Source organism: Sinocyclocheilus rhinocerous, unplaced genomic scaffold, assembly GCF_001515625.1.
Source record: "Sinocyclocheilus rhinocerous isolate Xijiao unplaced genomic scaffold, SAMN03320098_v1.1 scaffold1038, whole genome shotgun sequence".
In the NCBI taxonomy this organism is placed as follows: Eukaryota; Metazoa; Chordata; class Actinopteri; order Cypriniformes; family Cyprinidae; genus Sinocyclocheilus; species Sinocyclocheilus rhinocerous.
The window spans coordinates 739,685-749,150 of record NW_015632707.1 but is presented as its reverse complement, the minus strand read 5'-3'; the positions used below and the strand labels follow the sequence as shown (position 1 = coordinate 749,150).

Sequence of the window (9,466 nt, the reverse complement as noted above, 5' to 3'; positions counted from 1 at the left end):
GTAACCAAGCTGGGAGACCAGCTAAGACCAGCAAACCATCTTGGGCTGGTTTTTCAGCAGGGATTAAGAGTTTAATTCTTATTAATAATAATCTGTCCATATGATAATCTCTCTATTAATAGAATTACACTTTTTAAATGATTATTTGTCCTGATGACTACAGCATTCATGCACTGCAAACAAATTCTGCAAAAAACGTCTCAAAACTCTTCTTGCAGTTTCTCAGATTGACTAATTTCACTGCAGCTGCCATGCACTATATGAAACTATTCTCTTTGAAAGCATCTGTACTAATCTGCACTGTAACTCTCAGTTGATCAGATTATTCATGAACACTTCATAAACGGGTTTGTTTGTTATGATGGTGCAGATTCGAATCGTATTGTTTTCTGGGAAACGGCGGCAGACAGAACATTTGAGCACAGGCCTGAAACTTCCTCTCATTTCCTCTCAGGAGTATGAGACTCCTTTGAAATGTTGCCATTTGACGTTACGGTGGTTTTGTTTGTGACTAGCCTGTGACTATCTTAGTCATCTCACCGCTGCACTTTAATGCAGAAGTTGCACTTTATGAGCTGATCTACTGTCAGATCTTAGTTATTCATTGTTAAACCAAACAAAACCCATCTAGTTCAGTCATGTTTTTTTGTTCATGTGAATGTGGGTGAGATCTCTATGAGATTCAGCACTTGCATCAGGTCAAGTGTTCCTAAACTACACTGATGTGAACTGGAGAGTGGTGGACTGGAGAACAATGAAAAATCATGCTGAATGCCATACCAATCATATAATTGTGCATAATTTGGGGTTGAAAAATAAATAAACTTATCAACTTTTCAAAAAAAAAAAAAAAAAACTTAATGTCCTGAAGCAAAACTCCATTAGAAAGAATCTTTTCTTTAATTTTTTTGTCATGTAATACAGAACGATTGAACAGCATGTGAATTCTCATACAGTTGCACAGAGTGACAGTCTGTGTTATATTTCAGGGCGGTTTTGCTGACTCCGCCGATGGATGATGAGGAAGACGAACAGCTTCCTCACTGCTGTGAAACACCGCTAAGAAACAAGAGCTCAGAGAACAGAGACGGCCCACGAGGAGAGGTGGGACAAACGGCTAACAGACACGGACGCTTTGAAGACAGATCGACGCAGACTGCCAGAACTGTGCTGAATTCAGCGAGAGATGGAGATATGGCACCATTCCAGGGTTTAGAGAGATATGGCCCCTGGGGCCCCAGAAGGGCCAAGAGCACTTTTTCATGGTAGGGAAACACAATATGCATCATATAGTCAAATGTGCATTATGAATCACAACATGCACACCTGGAATTTATTTTTTATTTCTGAATATGATATGTATTATATAAAATATAATATAAAATACATAAATATAAAATATGAATGTAAAAATACAAATTGTGATACACACACACATATATATACACACATAGTGGTATTTTCGCTCTGGAGCATTTTAATTAAAAATGTTGTTAAATTTGTTTTGAAACTACAGTTAAAAATTGAAACTATATTTAGTATTGTTAATTAATTGATAATAATTAATTAATTTTTATTTAATAATTTAATAATATAATATATATGAATATATATGAATAATTATAATTTTTATTATACAATATAATAATATAAATATTGTTTTTATCCTAAAGGAAATGCTGGATTTCGTTCACACTTCCCCGCATTGTTCGAACCCGTCCCGGATAGCACACAAAACGCAGAAGAGGACGGAGGGACACCAGAAGAAAAGGAAGATGAACGTGATGTGGGAATTAGCGTGGAGATTCAGATTGGACGTAAACTGCGTGAAATGGGGGATCAGTTTCAGCAGGAACATCTTCAGCTGGTAATACTGATTTCAGATGAGACTAGTTTCTTTTCCTCAAGGCCGCTGTGAATCAAACGGGTTAAACAGCTTCACAGGTGTTTGTGCACAGAGTCTGTGGTTTTCACTGCAGTGGTTTCTGTCACGATGTGCAATGACATCATCGTCTGTTATTTCAATGCTGCATATGCAAATGCTCAGTGGGAGAGATGACATCATTTTTGGTTTACCCGTCCTGTTTACTCAACTTCCCTTAGATGTTATCAAATGTACACCAATAACTTTACAGTAACTGACGGAGTTTAAACACTAGATGATGTTTATTTAGCAACCTCATATATTAAACAAAGTCGTCTAACTTTTTTTTTTTTTTTTTTAATACTTTTATAACTATTTACAAAACTAAAGTGTGCATAACTATTGAAAACATAATTATTTGGTTTTAATTAAGTTTAATTAAATTTGGTTTCAAGGATTTTTTGGGGGTGGGGCTTACTAAAATAATGATATGGGAGATTAGAATAATTTTGAAAAGTGCCATTTTATCATGTAAATTTGGCCATTGAAGGAGTTATATTGTGTTTTTGTTGTAGTTAAAAACTAGATGAAAAAAACAAAAACAGCAGATGAAGACAAAATGGTCTTGTTAAGTAAAATGATACTGTGGGTTTTGCTAGAGGTAAACATTTTCCATGTGTTTCCATTTGCATTTATTCATTCTTTTATTCAAAGCGACTTATAACATTTACCATGAGAGAAGAAAATGAACTCACACCCTCTGAATTATGGTTAACAGGGATAAATGTAGATTTATCAAGGTTTTCAATAAATGCCAGTTGAATTTAGTGTCTACCCTGGCTGGCTATAGTTTGTGTGTGATCTCAGAAAGAGGATGTGAAGTGAGTTTATACTGCAGGCTAAATTTAGACTCTGACTCAAGGTCCACGTCAGCAGACATGTGACCACAATCTCAAAAGTCGGCTAATGTAACACCTTTAGTTACACTCTGTATGTGTTATATGCTGAGCCGCTACAACTGAGATGTTTTAATGAACATGCAGATTGTAGATTTTATAGACTGTGGAATGTGGAAATCAGCTGTCATAAGATCAAAAACTGAAACTTCATCTTCTTGCAGATCAAACTGGCTGAATAATTGAAAAAGTTGAAAGATGACAATCCAACTAAGAATAAATGGGTCAGAATCATTTGAATTAGTTAATCATAATTACAGTTTGCTAACTCTTTTAAATCTAGCATGCCTTCAGTAAGAGAGGCAGCTTATGCAATACACTGCAATAGTCAAGAACTACAACACACGCTCACAACAGAGCTGGCCTGACTGCTGATTGGCCGCTTTAACTGTCCATCAGGGAGATTTAAAGGGAAGGGGAGGAGTTTGAAGTGAAGCTTGAGGCCAGAGTGCCATCTAATGGCAGATATATGCCATTTTGACCCTATTTACTTTCTTAATAGATGCTCCTGGTCTTACTGTGCAAGTACCTCTCTTGACTAATAAAATGCTATCTTTTTAACCTATGTCAAAAATTTTACCTGATGAACAAATATTTTTGGTTTATTTTTGTGCAGTTCACTCAAAGGGGCCAGATGGGTTTGTTCCAGCTAGTGACGACACTCTATAACTTCCTTTTTCCTCAAGAAAGACCCCAAAATGCAAGAGCCCAGAGATGAGAGGCCACGGCGCACCAGTTCAGGACCCAAATGAGTTTCACACAGCACTGTAAGATGCGCAGATCTGGATTGACATGGCTCAAAAAGAAGGTTGCCGCTGGTCGGAGACTTCCCTCCTTTTTCTGAAGAAGCCATTCTAAAAAATGGCGCGTTGGAGGAAATTGTCTGCAGGTTGCATATCAATATGAAGATATTAATATTCTGCCTTATGTTTCCCCAACACGTTCACATATGTGCGGATCTCAGCGCCTTAATAAAACCCTCAGAAAATGAAAGAACTGCTTTAATAGGCAACACGCTGTTTGAATACTCGAGGTCAACAGCATTTGAGTATTTGTGCTGACTTCAATACACCTACTGAACTCCGACGCATCCCAGAACAGACTCTTCATCTTTCTCTGCTGGTGTATCACGGTTTATGCTCGATTCACTGCTGTTAACAGTGTTATTTGGACAGAGTTGAAAGACAACGGATGTGATGAGATGCAATCCAGAGGCCAGTAACATCATAGAGGACCGACACAGAACTGAAAAAACTTTGTTCAAATACAGCTTGAAAAACAACTTGAACATCAGGTTTTAATACCTGTATAACAATAATGAGCCATTTCTGAGAACACGGAGACAAATATGAATTTTGTGATTTTAAAAGGGTCATTTTTTCTTATTAAGGGAGAATGTACCATAAAATTATTTACAACAATTTTACCCTTCTGAAATATTAGTTTGCCTTCCTGAATTCTACTGTTCTGCTGTCATACATCCCAGGCTTTACATAATGACATGATTTCTCTCAGGCACTGAAGTATTACTTTGAGATATCAGTGTTTAAAGCATCTCTTCAGTAATTGGTGACATTCAAAATGTGCTCAAAGAGCAATACACCAAATCATACTTTACAGTACAACTCAAGCGATAAATGCAATCAATAATATATAATCTAATCTACAAGTTACCATATAAGAACCTATTAAAGTTCTAGCAAGAGTTGTGTTGGTAGGCTATATATATGTCAATCAATAGTTATTATACAGAGGTTTTTATTACTGTAAATGTCTTAAGAGGGAAAGTGTCCTCTGCATAGCGTAAATATGCTTTAATTAAAGGGTCAGTTCGCACAGAAATTAATATTATGTAATCTGTTACTCACCCTCATGTCATTCCGAACATTCCTGTGTTATTTTCTTTCTTCCATGCAAAAAAGTTGATGGTTTTCGTTAGGGTAACGCCATGTTTAATTTTGGCGGCAATGAAAACGAAGCAGTGAGGGATATAAAAGTAGTAACGAAACAAATACAAACATTGCAATTTGATTTAGGACATTTTATACAGTACATGCCATCTAAAAACTGTCCATCCCTCAAGACTCGTTTTCAGCTGCATCAAATTATAAATGGCGTCTGTCCAGGTTTGTAAACGATGGCAGAATTCACATTTTTTAACGTGAACTGTCCCTTTAAGAATGAGGACGATAATGAACTCAGACGTTAGATTTCTATTGGAGCGTCCAATGAGGCGGCCAGATCGCATCACGTGACTGGCGAATGCTCTGGCGATTCTGATATGAATATTTAAGAGTTTGTATATGATATGCGATAAAGCGGGGTAATTTATTTTCCACATATATATTTGTAAACTCATATTGTATACGTGAATTTAATATTAATAAGAGATTAATAATTTAATTTATCGAAAATAGATATCGTTCCATGCTTTTTTTGTGGTACAATCTACTGAGGTGCCTGTACTTTTGCGGTTTACAATTTTACATGGTTTGCTTGTGCATTATCGATAGTTTAATACACATAATGTCGTCAGTATAGTGTTAGAGACCATGAAGACGGTGTACAGACTGTCAAGAGTCCACATCTCACTCCTTTGCAATTATTACGATTTTAGACCATTTCCTCAAGACTTTCCACGAAGGTGGTGTTCCAGTGCTGTGATGTGTTCTTGTCCTGTTGTTCTTCTGACAGGTGTGCCTCAAATGCTTGTGTATTGGTAACGATGACACTTGCAGACAATCAAACAGCTGAAGGTGCCTTAGAACAGCAGGCCAACGATGAAGGTTTGGGCTTCAGTCACAGCACCCAAACATATGGACTATAGATCATAAACGAACACGTATCGCAGCCGGGTGACTAAATACCTCCAGCTAAACAACGGGGAGCTCAAACAGACTGTCAAAGAGAATCTGAAGTGATGATTTGCAGGAACAGGCTGCTGCTGCTGCTGCCTCATTCATCTGAAATGCCCTTTCAAATGCACTTGTCTCAGAAAGTCGTCAAAGAAGTAAAACTGTCGAGCTGTTTTTACTTTGTTTGGAATGTGCACGGGACGTTACTGCTGGTTGTTTTTTAATTTTGCTACTTAAAATTATTATACAGTTTGATAAATATATTAAATGCTGTTATAAAATTGTGAAATAAGATGTCTTTTTTACGAATATCATAAATGCTGACACTTTTTCTGCAATGTTCACCGCATTAAAATATTTATGGATACTCATTTGAGCTCTATTTGTGATTATTTTTCAATCTGAGAGATTATATACATATATTATTAAAATATATCATTTTAAAATAACAAAATGTATGATTACTATGAATGGGATTGCTCTTAATTATGATGACCATAAATAGTAATTATAGTTAATTATTATAAAATTATAGTTCATTGTAGTTATTTTAAAATTATATATGTAAAATATAATTAAAAATAATTAACTATGATATTTATGGTAATAATAATTATTATATAATGATAATATATAATATTAATAATTTTATAAAATATAATTTAATATATAATTCTACAATAATTATATAACAGTTATTATAATATTCAATTATATTTGCATTGGAGTACATTTTATTACATTATAATTTTTTTATTTCATTATATTCTATTATAATTGTATATATATAATTTCATGAAAATATAGAACTATATAAATATAATTCATTTTAAAATAATACTATTTACGATTACTATTAATAGTAATAATAATAATAATAAGAAGAAGAAGAAGAAAAATAAGGGTGTTACTGAAAACCATAGCACTGTATTATTCAGTGTCGGGTACAATAGGCAGATATTAATGATACTAAAAACATTTTACAAAACATTTTTTTAATATTTTAAAAATTAAATAATATAACAGTAATGTGCTTTAGATGTTAGATTTGTTTTATTTATTACAGTTTATTCAGATGGTCTTTAGAGAGCTTCAATTAGGGTAAAAAAAATGAAACAACTATATAAAAATAAAGAAACAGTTATTCAGTACTTATTGCACAGATTGAAACCAACACAGTATATTTAACTGTGTTGAGCTTCGGTTTCAATTCTTAAGTTCAAACAATACTGAAACGCTCCACATTCTTATGGGTTTCATCGTAGAATTTTTTTTCAAACTTACAATAAGACATTGTTTGAAGATATAAGAAATTTTAAATGTTAACAATAATTTAAATCATCATTTGATAAACTAGTTAAAAAATTAGAATGTATCCTACTTGAGATGATTAGTGAAGTAAACAAATGATCACACAATACCAACAAAACAAACAAACACCTGATCAGTCCCTGGCTGTTATAAACACTCAATACAGTTCAAATGAACACACACACACACACACACACACAATACAGCGTGATTCAAAAGTCCCAAAGGAAAAATAAATCAAAATTCAAGGCAGGATAAAAAAACTATAAAAGATAATTGTGCTACACGATCAGTCTCGTGATCACATTAGAATTTGGCTTCAAAAGCTTGTGCCGGTGACGCTTCCACAGGGCCCTGCAAACACAAAACACATCATCAGTAACAGACATCACAGTAAAACGGCGCCCCCTGTTGGCCACAAACCAGTTTCATGCACACATCTGCAGTTAGTATGTTAGTGGGTTAAATGAAGGTTAAATGTTAGTACACATGGAACATCAAACTACAATACACACACACACACACACACACACACACACATGTACAAAGCTCAAGGGTGAAGCGTTCAGACAGAGTAGGCAAAAAATCATGAACATTGGACTCTGAGAGAGAATCAAAAGCACATCTGAATCACTTTATAAGCGGTAATTAAAATGAGCCTCATCGATCGTGAATCAGAAGGGCTGATCGCGTGTGCCACCCATACCTGAACCACAGTGAGCAATAAAATCAGGTAGTGATTGATTGATCACATGTGTGTGGAGGGGAGGAGAGACGTCCCACTGTGATCCTGAACGTCTGACCTGCCCAATGCTGCCTGTAGACACACACACACACTGATCTGTAAACATGAATGGATTTGGACAGATAGGAAACTAGAAGAGAGAATGAGACGATCAGAGGAGGTTGAGTTAAAAACATCCCATTCATGATGAGTGGAAAATAGAATAGAATAAGTGGAAAAATGGAAAGCACCAACACAGTATATTTAAATGTGTTGAGCTTTGGTTTCTATTCTTAAATTCACGCAATACTGAAATGCTCCACGTTCTTATGGGTTTCATCGTAGGATTTTTTTCAAACTTTCAATGAAAAATTGTTTAGAGAAATAAGACATTTTAAATGTTAACATTAATAATTTAAATCATCAATTGATAAACTAGTTAAAAAATTAGAATATATCCTACTTGAGATGATTAGTGATCAAATAAACACAAATGATCACACCATACAAACAAACACCTGATCATTCCCTGGCTGTTATAAACACTGGACTCAATTCAAACACACACACACACACACACACACACACACACAATACAGCATTACTCAAAGGTCCCAAGGCAAAGAATAAATCAAAATTCAAGACCAGATGAAAACTATAAAAGATAAACATGCCACACGATCCGTCCTGCGATCACATTAGAGTTTGGCTTCAAAAGCTTGTGCCAGTGATGCTTCCACATGGATCTGCAAACACAAAACACATCACTATTAACAGATATCACAGTAAAACGGCGTCCCCTGGTGGCCACAAACCAGTTTCATGCACACATCCGCAGTTAGTATGTTAGTGGATTAAATGAAGGATAAATGTTAGTAGTACACATCGAACAACCAAACTACAATGACCTGGCACACACGTACAAAGCTCAAGGGTGAAGCGTTCAGACAGAGTAGGCAAAAAATCATGAACATTGGACTCTGAGAGAGAATCAAAAGCACATCTGAATCACTTTATAAGCGGTAATTAAAATGAGCCTCATCGATCGTGAATCAGAAGGGCTGATCGCGTGTGCCACCCATACCTGAACCACAGTGAGCAATAAAATCAGGTAGTGATTGATTGATCACATGTGTGTGGAGGGGAGGAGAGACGTCCCACTGTGATCCTGAACGTCTGACCTGCCCAATGCTGCCTGTAGACACACACACACACACACACACTGATCTGTAAACATGAATGGATTTGGACAGATAGGAAACTAGAAGAGAGAATGAGATGATCAGAGGAGGTTGAGTTAAAAACATCCCATTCACGATGAGTGGAAAATAGAATAGAATAAGTGGAAAAATGGAAAGGAAGAACCGGATAAGTGGAAAAGAGGAATGAGTTTTTTTTTTTTCAGTTTTTTGAAAGAAATTAGTACTTTTATTCACCAAGAACACTGAGAATTGATCAAAAGTGTCATTTACAATGTTACAAAAGATTTCTATTTCAAATCAACACTGTTTTTTGCCTTTCTATTTTAAATAAAATTAATTATCATGGTTTCCATTAAAATATTTAAGCAGCACAATTGTATTTAACATTGATGTGTACAATTATTGTCATTTTATTTTAATATATATGCACAGGACTAAGTCATTCTACAACATTTACGAATTTGTATCCTGTTTACGCATTACCTGACTAGTTAAATTAGAATTTGTCTTTATATGCATTTGTCCCTCAATGTTGTTATTCTGTAAAAAAAAAA

General features: G+C 35.1%; 1 long non-coding RNA gene across 1 annotated transcript; it reads left to right on the top strand.

Moving 5' to 3' along the window:
- Positions 1-1,221: 1,221 nt before the first annotated feature.
- LOC107742713 (uncharacterized) lies at positions 1,222-5,914 on the top strand. The gene is made up of 4 exons (XR_001640330.1): positions 1,222-1,265; positions 1,674-1,867; positions 3,437-5,143; positions 5,515-5,914. It is a non-coding gene; the product is annotated as an uncharacterized LOC107742713 (long non-coding RNA).
- The last annotated feature ends 3,552 nt before the right edge of the window (positions 5,915-9,466 follow it).